General features: G+C 36.7%; 1 protein-coding gene across 8 annotated transcripts in view; it reads right to left on the bottom strand.

The window, feature by feature from the left end:
- Mef2a (myocyte enhancer factor 2A) overlaps positions 1-13,948 on the bottom strand; it is a 124,419-nt gene extending 110,471 nt beyond the window's left edge. For 2 of the 8 annotated variants that reach the window (XM_013512517.1, XM_013512516.1), the window contains exon 1: positions 13,613-13,947. The gene's annotated coding sequence lies outside the window, so the exon portion shown is untranslated. Of the gene's footprint in view, positions 1-13,612 lie in introns of all 8 variants that reach the window. The other 6 variants (XM_005381630.2, XM_013512518.1, XM_013512519.1 and 3 more) reach the window with 5 other exon arrangements.
- Positions 13,949-13,972: the final 24 nt, after the last annotated feature.

Raw genomic sequence — 13,972 nt, 5'->3', positions numbered from 1 at the left:
AACAGCACCTATTAAATTGCTATTAGAGCCAGATGTGGTGGCACACACCTGTAATTCCAGCACTCGGAAATCTGGGGCAGGAGGATCACCGCTAGTTCAAAGCCAGCCTGAACTACATTGCAAGACTGCTATTAGAATAATAAATTACCAAAGAAGGACCCTGGCTGAATATATAGGCCTGTAACGTAACATTAATGAAACCAAAGCATTTGCAATTTTAATAACGTTTTTCAGGAAAACAAAACTGACTCTAGCAACAATCCAGAACCACTATTTGCATGCTATCAAAATGAAGAAAGAGCATTTAAATTTAATTAGTTCGTTTCTCCTTCTCCAAGATACTGTCTAGAGGCTCTAAGCACTATAAAAGCTTTGTAACCCGACAGTCTTTAAATCAATGGACCCCTCCAACCCAAGTGGAGATTTCAAAAGTGAGTACAATGGTGGCTGCATATCTAAGTAACTCTAAAAATATTCTCCCTAAAAGATGAAAAAAAAAACACGAAAAAAGAAATTCTACACAAAACCACACTTTAAGCATAGCTTGAAGACAAAGACTGCTGCAACTGCAAGCAACTGTGAATAAAAACAGAATAACCAAATTCAGACACTTGATCTCTCAACCTGTCCACTCCCACTCTATCATAAGACTGGCAAGGAGGGTAGCAAAGAGGCCCAAGAGTCACTCTGGAAGACCATCAAAAATAGTAAAGCCACTCTAAATCTGAAAATACTGGGAAAAATTTCTGGGCAGAGCAGAGCACACAAGTACTGGGAAGAAATTTCAAAACTCCTGGTGATTTAAAGAAGCAAGCATCATTTAAGAGGCCAGTTACCATGCAGAGGGACTGAAGCACACAGCTCCTGGGGAGTAAAGGACAAGGTTAAAAGGTAAAGAAAAATATCCTTCAGCAATTTTATTGTAAAATGAAAAGGAAAGGAGGGAAATTTAAGATCCTGCAAGACAAGAGACTCTAAAAATTGGAATTCTCCCAATCCTTCTCCAATTATTAAAATAGACGAAAGCCATGGAAATAACAAGACTCTTGTACACTGACAGAAGTAATTATTAATCTAGGAACACTGTAAAATACTCTCAAAATATAAAAATGAAAAAAAGAAAACTCCAGAAAATAAGAAAACAGAATTTCACACATAAAAGGGAAACTCCCCTCACCAAAAACAGCAACAACAAAAAACATTCAAAGCAGGAAAATGCCAAAACCAACACTCCAAACACAATTAAACATATGCAAACAAGCATTTGAGGAATATATAAACTACCTTAAATCAGAAAACTAAAAACAGAAATGGACAAAATACAAAGCAAAATTAAGAGTTGACTGAATTCAGAAAAGAAATGAGGGAAAATTATTACAGAAACAAAGAATAAATTGCAAGGGATCCAAAGGAGAAGTGACTTGAAGGAGCTGGTCTACCACCTGTGTTATTAGCCGCATGCATCCACATCTGGTATTGTGTTTCATCTCGTTTCTGATAATTCTCCCAACTATGTCACAATAATTCAGCAAGCCACAAGACGTGGACACATAAGCAAACCACATCTTTTTCAGGGTAAAATGCTGTATTTAAGTACTTACGTATTTGTCAATAACTGAGCAACTCTAAAACAACGCTATTTTATTTAAGTTCTTATCCTTTCTTTTGATGCGTTACTGACCAAGTTTCTGAATGCTGTTTCCTTAACTTCAATAAAATCCTATTAACTGTATTCACAGGATTTTGCATAGCACAAGATTTTTAGGAATGCACATGCTGTGTTATAGAACTAACTGTATATGTGTCTATCTATGTGGGTCAGTATACACCCCTATATTTATTTCTTAGCTCCATATGCTAAGAAAAAAATAACTCCACTGTAGCAATGAACAATGCTAGCACCCAGACCTTAGTTTCGAAATATCCTCCAAAAAAGAAGCCAGGGCTCTAAAAAAGATGATTCCAGGGTTGGGGCAAGTAAAACAGAAGATAAGCCTGGAGTTTCTTGCAGTACCAAGAAGGAAGAAAATGCTTTAAAAATGACAGGAGTGGGCTGGGGATGTAGCTCAGCGGCATAGCGCCTGCCTAGCAAGCGAAAGGTCCTGAGTTCAATTCCCAGTACCAAAAAAAAAAAAGGATAAGGAACAGGTTAGTGAGACATAGGAGTCAACTACAAGAACCATAATGGCCAAGCAGGACAAGCTAAGTAATAAAATAAATGACAGCATCAAATTATAATCTACAAAATAAGTATCTTTTGAGTGTACACTGATATAAATAAATGAATAAATGGAAGAGAAAGAACATCTATCTGTACAGAAGTATATCAATACTGTAAATGAAAAAGGAACAAGAAAACTACAAGACCAACACTAGCTAAATTCTGCAGTAATAATTTATATTTCAGGTAAGTTCCACTAATGAATATTAACATGAATGGGTGAAAGAATGAGAAGCTGGAAATTAGAATAGCCTCAAAATATCTCCCCAAAGATATGTATCAATTATAAAGAGAAAAACTAACTTTATAGAGGAGAAACCTGCAAATACCACCTTAATTAATTAAGATTAATGTCACCAGTAATAAGACATTGACATTATGTATGCTTGATGTAAAATACACCTCCTAATATGTTACCAGTATCATTTCAAAAATGCATAAGTCCAAATTCATCACAAGCATCAGAGAAACCCAAATTGAAAGACAATCTACAGAATAGTAACCAGTACTTTGTAAAAGCACCAAAGTCATAAAAAAATGAAAAGAACAGTTAAAATCACAGACCTGAGTAAACTAAAGAGACATAACAAATAAATTCAATGTGGACTGGATCCTAAACAGAAAAAGGCTATAAAAACAAAAACTGATGACATTCAAACAAGGTCTTTAGTTAAAGTATCACACCAACATTTTTTTAATACCTTTGATAATTACACTATGGTTATATATGCTGTCCAACATTAGAGGACACTGGGTAATGAATATTCACAAACATTCTACATTTTTCAACTTTTACAAAATCTAACATTCCACATCACTTACTGAGAACATTTTAAAAAGGAATACTCATGAGTCTATAAACTATAATTCTTATGACAATTCAAAATGATTCATCAACACATAGTATTCCATTTTTTGTTATAATCTTAATATCCAACTTGCTATACTAAAGAGAACAGATACCTGTCTTCAGTATGACTGTTTGCTGAGACAAACTGCAGAGTTCAGTAATAGTTTTAAAATATGCAAAATACAACATACTGTTTAGTAATAGAAGACATTTAAAAAATGAAAGAGAAAAAAGTGAGTTCTGTGAAGGAAAAATGACAAGGCTAATGTCCACTGCATTCGTTCTGCTAATATTTATTACATTATTCACTGATTTTTATATAGTTGATATGTTCCATAATTTTTAGACAGTGATGAAAAGTACTTTTACTATATGAAATGATTAAATAGTGTTCTATTTTCTTTAGGAAAAAAAAAGACTCTGCAGGTTTTTTATTTTTGTTTAAGACAATGTCATTGAAAATACAGTATTTGCAAATTTTCATTTCTATTTTCCAAAAACCAAATAGTGAACACTATCAGGTTCACTAAAACATGGTTCCCTGATTTAGGACAGACACATCCTTAGAATTTTTTAAACAGATAATCCTTTCACTTCTCTTTCCACCTTCACTTTTTGCTCCTCTTTTAATACCTATTCCAAGGCCAAATTCTAGGTCATGTTATTAACAGAAACTGTTGCACTCGTAAAAGTAAATTCATATATCCTATTTATTCTCTGCATTCTTCCAGGACACTGTCTCACAACTAAAATCATCTCTAAAATTTGCTCCCCTCTTTTGCTTGCCGTTTTAGTAAACAGCCCAATCTTTCCAAAACTGCCCGAGCCATAAATTGAAGCATTCTCCTCTAGCCATTATCCCTGGTTTTCTTTCACCCGCAACATGTCCTTCATCACTGAGTTCTGTAGTCCTAACTCCTTTATATCTCCCAAATCCATCTATTAAATCAAGCCTCCTCTCACTATCACAGTCCAAGCCACCTACACTTTTCAAGTAACTTAACACACTTCTAGTCATGCTCCCTACCTACACGTCTTAATTCTCCACAGTATGACCAGCACTATCTTTCTTCTGTGGCGACAGAAACCGAAGGGTCTCGTGCATGCTAGGCAAGTGCTCTACCACCAAGCTACACAGCCAGTCCAGACAGCGTTATCTCTTTAAGTAACTTCTCCCCTGGTTAAGATGCCTCAGTTTTTCTTACGATAAATAAATTCCTTAACATAGTTTAAGGGTCCCTCACAATCTAGTCTCCAACTCCCTTCAGCTTCATCTTCCACTATTCTTTGGTGCCTGTGCTCTCCTGGACTTACTGATTCAATCAGACTGTACTCCCCAGTTTCTCCAAACCAATCTTGTCCTTAACAAAAATCTAGTCAATGCTTCTTCACAAGGGAAAAGTCCTATCCATTCTGCAGGTTTCAATATTGATATCACTTTCTCTGAACTGAATTTTCCTGGTCTTCCTGAAATTGGGTTAACTGTCCTTTCTACGTGCTCACATAGCACTCTGCACTGTATACATTAAGCACACATCAAAATCAAGCAACCAAATCAAAGTAGTTTATAAACATTCCCACTTTCACTGTGAAAGCCAAGCCTTGTTCACAGATATTCCTCAGTACCTAGGCCAGTGGACCAAATAAATAAGGTAATGAAGACCAAAGTGAAATAATCAAAGTAACAAAATGGTTATAAAAGATTCAATCCGAATGACTCCTTACTTAGGAGCAAATATATACATTATATGTGTATATTATATAGCAAATATATACATTCATTATATATGTACATTATAGCACTTTATTTTACTGACATAAAAAAAATGAATGTTAATTGGGTATAGAGAATCTAACAGAAGGGGCTGGGAATTTAGCTCAGTGGCCCAGCGCCTGCCCGGCAAGCGCAACATTGTGAGTTCAAGTCCCGGTACCAGAGAAAAATAAAAAAAGAGAATCTAACAGAGTAGAAATGATCTAGTTATCTTATTTTATTTATAAAGGGTTGCCCAGAAAGGTTATTACTTGCCAAATAATAAGACAGAATAAACAGCAATGTCCTGGTCAGGCATTTGACATTACTGAATTATATACTTTAATTTCAAGAAATGGATTATTTAATATTTAAAGTTAAAAAAAATTAAGGTTAAAAATCTTAAAAGTTTTTCATTTCTTCTAGAATAGCAGTCATTAAGTGTCATAAATTAACAATTTAGAAAAGGGTTTCCACAAAATTAGCTAAAATATTGTAACAAACATAATTACAGTATGAGTCATAGAGATAACAGTAAGTCACTATAATTATAGTATATATTATAAACAACATACGGCTATCATCCACGTTCAAGGTACTATGGAACATATTTACTGAGCATGCAGAGAATAAAAATATAGGATTCCTACTCCCTAAAATCTTAAAATATGTTATGGAAAACAAGACAAAATCACTAGAGAATTAAGTAGAAGAATTAAGTGAAAGTAGTTATTTAGGGTTGTTAACACTATCAGAGGAAAAGACTTTTATTGTTTTGAAACAGATTTCACTAAATTTCCCAGGCTGGGCACAAACTTGTGATCTTGTATCAGACTCCAAGAGTGCTGGGATTACAGGTACATGCCACCATGCCCCTTTGACTCCTTTTATAATGGAGAAAAGCAGCAGGCAAAATGTTTAACTGAGTAGCTAGGCTTGGTGGCACACCCCTGCAATCCCAGCACTGGGGAGGATGAGCCAGGAGGCTCCTTGTGAGTTCGAGGCCAGCTTGTGCTACATAAGCGAGTTCAAGGCCAGCCTCACTACATAGTGAGATCCTGCCTCCAAAAAACAAACTTTAACTGAGTGATCCAAGTAAACACCACCAGCATGGTCAAATTGACATCAGAATGCCTCCTGATGTGATCTACCCAGGATGTCTTATCACTTACATGAAATTTCTGCCAAAAAAGCATAATGTGAATGTGATGACAAAGAAACAAAAAGGATAAATTCATACGGACAGACATCCTACAAAACAAAGGGCTGCATTCTTCAAGACTTTTAGGAAAGAAAAAAAAAGGCTGAAGAACTGCTTCATATTTGAACAAATAAAATGCAATGTGTAATATTAAAATGGAAAAATGCCATTAAAGATTACTGGCACATCCACAGAAATTCTAATATGAACTGTATAAAATAATATTATCAACATTAAATTTCTTGAATCCACCACACAGTGATTATGTGTGAATACGTCCTTGTTCTTGGGAGACAGCAACTGAAGTACTTATGGGTAACAGATTATGATGTATATAATTTACTCTGAATTCAGTAATAAAAAGAGTTATAATAGGAAGAGGAAGGAAAAGGGGAGAGGAAGAAAGAAATCAATCTTTACAGTAGATTCCTGATACTACATTACAGTATATGACATATTATCGCTTCTCGGCCTTTTGGCTAAGATCAAGTGTAGTACAGTATGTGACATATGCAATGACATTATATAACATGTTTAATTGTGGTTTCCTGTAGGCAATAAACACAGAGCATTTCCAGCTATTCCTGTACATTTGTCTGTGAGGCTTTGCCATCCTCAGCAACAGTGAGGTCCTGAGCTCCTCCGATGAGGGGGAAAGCCAAGTTCTCATCAGAAAAGCCAATGTGACAAGCTTCTCCAGGACACTGAGTAGTACACCATCTTCCCCTCCGGAGCCAGGAAGCGATGCTCAAAGTAAGGACCAGAGCTCCCCCACAGTGAACTGTAGCCATTTTTAGCAATAAGGAGGTCCCGAGCTCCTCTCTGATGAGAACAGCCAAGTTCATCAGAAAACCCAGCATGGCAAGGTTCTGCAGGAAAGCCTTACAAGGTTCTGTAAGGACAGCTCCTTACAACTTCCCAACAGCTTCTCTCCAGTTCTGACTCTTCGGCTGCTGGGAACAATCCTCAGGTGGGCCTCCCACACCCAGCACCACACTGGTTCGGTTCAGCTGGGTGTTACAAGTTGACCATCAGTTGTCAATCCACCACAGTATCTTTATAAATTTTAAAGTCTGATTTGTGAAAACTGGTCTACGGTTGGTTCTTTCAGTTAATGAGGGCAACTTCCACTGCCTTCAATACTTTCTGAGAATTCACTCAGAATCATGTACTATGCCACTCTGGTGCAAACTGGTCTCTGACACAGAACCTCAATTTAAAAAAAGACTTCGGTTATAATATTCTAATTACTCTAAAATGGGATTTATTTTGCAAACAATGTCCATATAAGGGCTTTGGAAGTACATACAAGCAAGAGTAAAACTATCTATCAAGATTAAAACTTAGAATCACAGGTGAGATGAATTTGAAACAGGACTTAAAAGGTATAGTCCAATAACCTGTATGAGCAAAAGAGCATTTCCAACTATTGGCAAAAATAGGAGCAAAGAAAAATACAGAAGTACTCATTCAAATATTTAGTATTTTCCAAATACCAGGCAGTGTGCTGCTAATGACTGGGTACACAGGCATGAACATGACAAACAAGGCCTCTGTCTTTGTGGAGTTTTCATTCAGGTATGAAAAAAGACCATAAGAAGCAGTAACTGCAGTGGCACACACCTGCTACTTAGGAGGTTGAGGTAGGAAATACGAAGATTGACCCCAGCCTGGGCAACTTACTGAGATTCTGTCACAAGGGGGCGGGGGCACCTCGGGATGTAGCTCACTGCTCCCTGGGTTCTATTCCCAGTACCACTACCACCAAAGAAAGAAAGAAAGAAAGAAGATATGTACAATGAAAGTGATGTCTTACAGGAAAGAACTGCGTGAGAAAATGTAAACAGAGTACAACAACAGGATGGGCAGAGTTGGCCTCTGAGTGAGAAAGTGAGATGTGGGTCAAAATGGGTTTGGTTTTAGCCATACGAAGACTATGGGGATGTAGTGAAAAAGTGCCAACTGTCCTAAGAGAGGAAGGCCCTTGTGACTGCTATTCAATGAATGGGAGGAAGAATGATAAGAGAAAGATATCCGGGGCCATTTGGTCTAAGGAAAAGAGTATTATTTTGAGGAGAATGAAAAGTGACTAGAAGATGTTAAAGAGAGAAATAATAGCTGTTTTAAATTCTTAAAATGATCCTTAGAGCAGCTGTGTGAAGAAAGTTGTATGGAGCAAGAAAAACCCAATCAAGAGGTTTATACAATAATTCATGCAAATAATCATAGCTGAGAACAAAGATACAGCAGTAAACATTAAGAGTAGTAGATTTGCTCAAGATAAATTGTGAAAGTACAAAAGAACTTGTGGATGGATTACATTTGAGACTAAAGCACAAGAATCAAGAACATCATAATGTTTTGTCGTAAGTACTGTCATTTACTGAGATAGGAAAGGCAAGGAACAGCACAAGGGTTTGGGAAGGAAAAGAAGGCTGGAGGAGGAAAAACTAGCTAATTTTAGCCATATGGCTAACACTATATTATGCTTGCGATTCCTACCACATATCTAGATAGATATCAAGCTCAAGAGAATCCTGTGCTAAAGAAATAAAAGTGGGAGTCATCAGAATGAAAATATATGGCCTGTTCAAGGAAGAGGGAAGAGCTAGCGTGGGTGAGCACACAGACACTGAAGGGCAATGGCTGACAATGTGCCTGGAAAAAAAAAGATGGACTCGTATTATGAAGTGATCCATACACTGATAAACTGCAATAGCTTCAGTAGTAATGAGAGTAATAGCAGGGGGAAAATTACTGTATGCTGCATCAGTCACTGTGCTTTACAATACACATCTTGTTTAATCATCTAAGTAACTACTGAATAGATAATGATATAATCACCCCTTTAAACACTAGCCCTCAAAAAGACAACTTGCCAAATGACAGAGTAAGTCTAAATTCACCACCCGTGACTGAAAACGTACCTCCAAGCACGAAAACTTCTTGATAGTTTTTAAAAATCTGTGAAGTTTATATTTTTGTGTAAGAAAATATTAATTCTAGACAACCGTGAAAAGATGTGCAACACTGAGATTCCATCTCACCCAAGTGTCTTGGTTACTTTTCTCTCGTTGCTGGGACAAAATACCTGACACCCAAAATTAAGGAAGGAAAAGTTTATTTCGCTTACAGCTGGAGGAGGTTTCAGTCCGTACGCGGCAAGTTACAAGGCAGAGTGGCACATGGCAGAAGGCTACAGCTCAGGTGGGCAGAACACAGCACAGCAACAACAAAAAACACACAAGGGAGAAAATGGCCAGAAGCACCCTTTTCCTCTCCCATATATATGCAAACTATCCACCCCAGGGTGGGTGCAGCTCTCACACCCATAATCAATCAAACTCTAAAAGCCTGCCCCATGGCAGCATGAGGCTTTGGGGGGACACACAGACACAAACCATAACACCAAGAAAGAATGACTATCATCAAGAAATCAAATAACGACAAATGCTGGAGAGACGGTGGGGAAAAAGGAACCCTACTCCACTGTCAGTGGGAGTGTAGACTGGTGCAACCACCATGGAAATCAGTGAGGAGATTCCTCAAAAAACTAGGACTGGAGGTCCTATTAGATCCAGCTATTCCCCTTCTAAACTGAAAACAGCACACCACAGCAATATATATGTACCCATGTGTACAGCAGCACAGTTTGTAATAGCTAAGTCTTGGCAACAACCCAAATGCCCATGAACTGAGGAATGGATAAAAAAGATGTGGTATTTTTTATACAATGGAGTACTACTCAGCCACAAAGAAGGATAAACTGGAGACTTTTATAAGTAAATAGATGCAACTCGAGGCCATACTCGTAAGTGAAATAAATCAGACTCATACGTGTAAATGCTGTATTGTCTCACTAGTGTGAGAAGCTGAACAAGTAAATAAGATCCCAAATCTACACTAGATATTGTGAAATGGAAAGAAACTGTTCAAAAGAAAAGAGAAACTGTGATGGGGAAATGGGGAAAGGAAGGAAGGGAAAAGGAAAAAATATATATATATGTATGTATATACACACACAAGATAGTTAAGATAGTTACACAGCTAGTTTGTCTTAGTTCAGTGAAAAGGAAGGCTTGTGCTAATATTTTTTGGACAATATTTCATGCCTGTATCTTGTACTCTGAGTAACTAGTATGAAGATAACAATATACAATGTATTAATTATTGTTACCCTATTATTAGCCTTTTTTGAAACAATGTTTAATTTTAATTTTTTTCCATTTAAAATAAAAAAATAAAACAAAATAAATTTTAGAAATATGTGCCTCTGTTGATATTTACTGGAAATTTAATTAATTACTGTGTTTCTGGCCATATTAAATCCTCTGGCTTTCTACATCATCCGTTGTTAAAATGATGAAGTAAATTGCCTGCCATCTTACACAAATATTCAAATAGAGTATTCTGCCTAACAAATGAGCTATTTTTTAAATTTATGTGCTTATGATTTCATCTTAAGCAACTGATAAAAACTATAAGTAAAATATTAAATATAGTTAATAATTAAAATTTATAATAAAACATGTATTAAAAATATAGTATTTGTTAAATAAGTGCCAAGATAGTTAGCCAATGCTAGGCACAAAACTTACTAATCAATAAATGGGTTTATACTACTGTTCATAATTATAAACTGGACACAATATTCTTTTATTATGGGGTACACAAAGGATACATGGATAAAATAATTTTGTTTCACAGACTAGGTAAGATAAAATATAAAGAAATTATAATTACCCATAATTACCCTCTAAAGTTATTTTTATGCATACTTATTCCAGGTAGGTTATAAAATATGTTTCTAGCTTCAAATTTTAAATATTATCATTAAGATAACTATCATAGATCATTTCTGAAAGATGTAATTCGATGACTCCAGAGAAACCACTTATATTTAACCCTATTTTTTAAAAAAATAGGAGAGATTATAGAAGTTAGAGGCAACCTATGCAGATCAAAAATCTAATATAGAATAGCCAACTGAACATTTTGTCTAACTCGACAATGAATTTAAGACATTGGAATACTTTATCCAAAACAAATAAATACATGAGCATTCTCCTATACTGATACACTATATGAAGTTCTTTTAGTAACAAACACTCAACATACACATACTGGGCAGGGTGGTATATAATCTTCACAGGAAGGAATTGATGAAAGCAGGAAAAGGAGGAAGGGACATCAGGCAATGCGGATTTTTGTACATTACACCTCAGGCAATGAACTAGGTCCTTTTACACATTCTCATTTAAATTCTAATGATACCATGGGGCAAGTGGTATAATTTCTATTTTAGAGAAGGTATTTCTTACTTTGTCAGTGAAGCTAGCATCTGAATCAAGATTTAATCACAAAATCAAACAGCCTTTCTTTATGAGGGTTTGCAAATCAGCAAGACATGTTAAAGAATTTTCCTGTCCTGGGTTATCTAGCTGAAAGACTGATACGATTTCTACATGTACACTTCTCTTTACTACTAAAATATTAAGAAAGTAGACACCTCTCAATTTCCTGAGAACATTTACAGATTTCCTTTCTCATCTACAGAAAAAAAGCAATAGTGATCATTTTCAATCCAAACAGTAGTATTCCAAGCTCCCCCTCACTGATAAAACTCACACTGGACTTTGCAACATTTGTATGTACCATACGTATATCTTTCAAAACAAAAAATGAGGGTATGGTCTGACCATAAGACAAAGTACTGTATTTCAACTCCAAATGCTCCCAGAACATTCACATCACCACTGTATGTAACACTAAATTCCTCTTGCCAGACTAAAAGCAGCAAAGGGAGGAAGAAAGGGTTTTCCAAAACTGATTGACAAACATGCTACTTTCCAAAAACAAATCTGCTTATATATCTAGAGGACTATGTCCTAAGTCCTAAGTATTTGGGAAGCTAAATCAAAACATAAAATCTACTAAGATTAGATTATCTCACACTTCAAAATCATTTTCTAGTAAACATTTCCATAATTATTTAACCACCCTCTAATACCTTTGGTAATCAAACAATAACACTGTTATTACCTGAATATTAATAAAATTAATATTAATTACTACTGTATCCTAAATGGAAAATACAAAGCTGCAATGAATCTTCTCTGGAAAAACATAGCATCACAACATGAAATAATTCAATGTTTTTTAAAATGATTCCCAATTATATTTGCCAAAAAAAACTCCTGTGACATATACCCACTGTGGAAATGTTTTTAAAAGCCCTAAATGAAAGAATTATTCTCAAGCCATAATTCAACCTAATGACAATTACTATTTTTGAGCCTCAATAAACTTTTCTTCCCCTGATCATCCCAATAATCTTAAAAATCGTGTCATAGAAAGAGTTAAATTTAACTTTGACATCTTTCTTAAAACATGAAAGACTTTAATTTTTTTATGTAACTATAATGTGAATTAAATAGGTAAGCAAATAATTATGTTTAGAGAGAACACTACTACTTCATAAGCACTGACTACTTCAGTATCTACTGAAAGCACTCTTCCAACAGAATTATTAATCTAGAGTCGACAAACACTAAAAGCACTAGTTTTAGCTGGTTAGAGGACTTACAACATTTGCTCAACTTTTGCAACAATGTTCACTGAGAATTGAAGGTGAGTCTAGCGTCAATGAATGCATCAGCATGTACAACAAATACTAATCTCACTGTTTTATACGGCATAGAGATGTGTCTATAAACACTACATTTGTATAAACATTACATCTAATATAAACTCTAACTTGGCATCTGCTTCAGTGAAAACACTGACTCTTTCCCTGAAACAAAAGTTGCCATTTTTAAGAAATAAGACTAAAAGCAGAGCTCTCCAAAACACACACACAAAAAAAAAAACCAAAAAATGCATATACTAAAGTCACAATAGCACAACGCAGTTATTTGTATCTTCATTTCCTAAATTCATATTAAAAGAAATATCATTTTTGAATGTTAAAAAAACTATTTTGTTTACCTTTTCCACAGACTGTTCAAGTACTGCCAAGGTAACACAGATTTTAAAACTGACAACTAGAGTACTTAGCAGTTGCCAAAACAACACAGCTGGATTCTTAAAGGGAAAGTACTCTTGTGTAATACACACGTAATTACGGCTTTCAGGAACCTTATCTTCATATAGTAATGGGTGGTTCAAGACACAAGGGAAACATGCTGTGCTAAAAACTTGAAAAACATTAGACAGTATTTGCTTTAAAACACACACACACTATTGTTAACACATCACAGCAGGCCTCTGAAATAGCAGTTACTGAAATCCCAATTTCATTGTGAGCTAAAATGAAGGTTAACACGATGTTGTATTCAATACACACACGTTTCCCTCCTAGATCAGGACAGGAGACTCGCTTGGCTGCTCAGGAAATCTATTGCAGGTCTGAGTAACAATTTTATAGTTACACTTCCACGGGGGGAAAAAATCTAACACACAAACGCTCACCTTCCCAAAACTTGTCTGCCCTATCACCTATTTTTAACCCTCGCTGTGCACAGACGACAAGCGAACCAAGAGGCAAAGTTTCTATCACACGACACCTTCCAGCGCGCTGCGATCTACCTGGATGGCGGGGGACAGCGGTTCCCGCCGCAGCCTCTCGCTCGGCGCCGTCTCCCGTCCCCCGGCGGGGCCGGCTGTCCGCGCGCGCAGGTGCCCCCGGCCCGGGACACCGCCCCAAACACCGCCCCCAACACCGACAGCCAGCCACACGCGCATACCTCGGCCCTCGGCGTTCCGCCCCGTTACCCCAACCTCCTCCCCAAGCAGAAGTGGGGAACTTCTCCAAGTCCGACACCCGGGGAGAACGCCCGCGCCGGGGGTCCGGCCCTTCGGGGAGACCCCGGCCGCCCCGGCGACAGGAAGGAGCCCGGAAAGCGCCGAGGCCCCCAGGGAACTCCTTCAACTTTCAAGGAAGCGACG

This window comes from Chinchilla lanigera, unplaced genomic scaffold (genome assembly GCF_000276665.1).
Source record: "Chinchilla lanigera isolate Chin_1 unplaced genomic scaffold, ChiLan1.0 scaffold00015, whole genome shotgun sequence".
Taxonomy (NCBI): domain Eukaryota; kingdom Metazoa; phylum Chordata; class Mammalia; order Rodentia; family Chinchillidae; genus Chinchilla; species Chinchilla lanigera.
The sequence above is the reverse complement of the archived record's forward strand: the minus strand, read 5'-3'. Positions and strand labels throughout refer to the sequence as shown.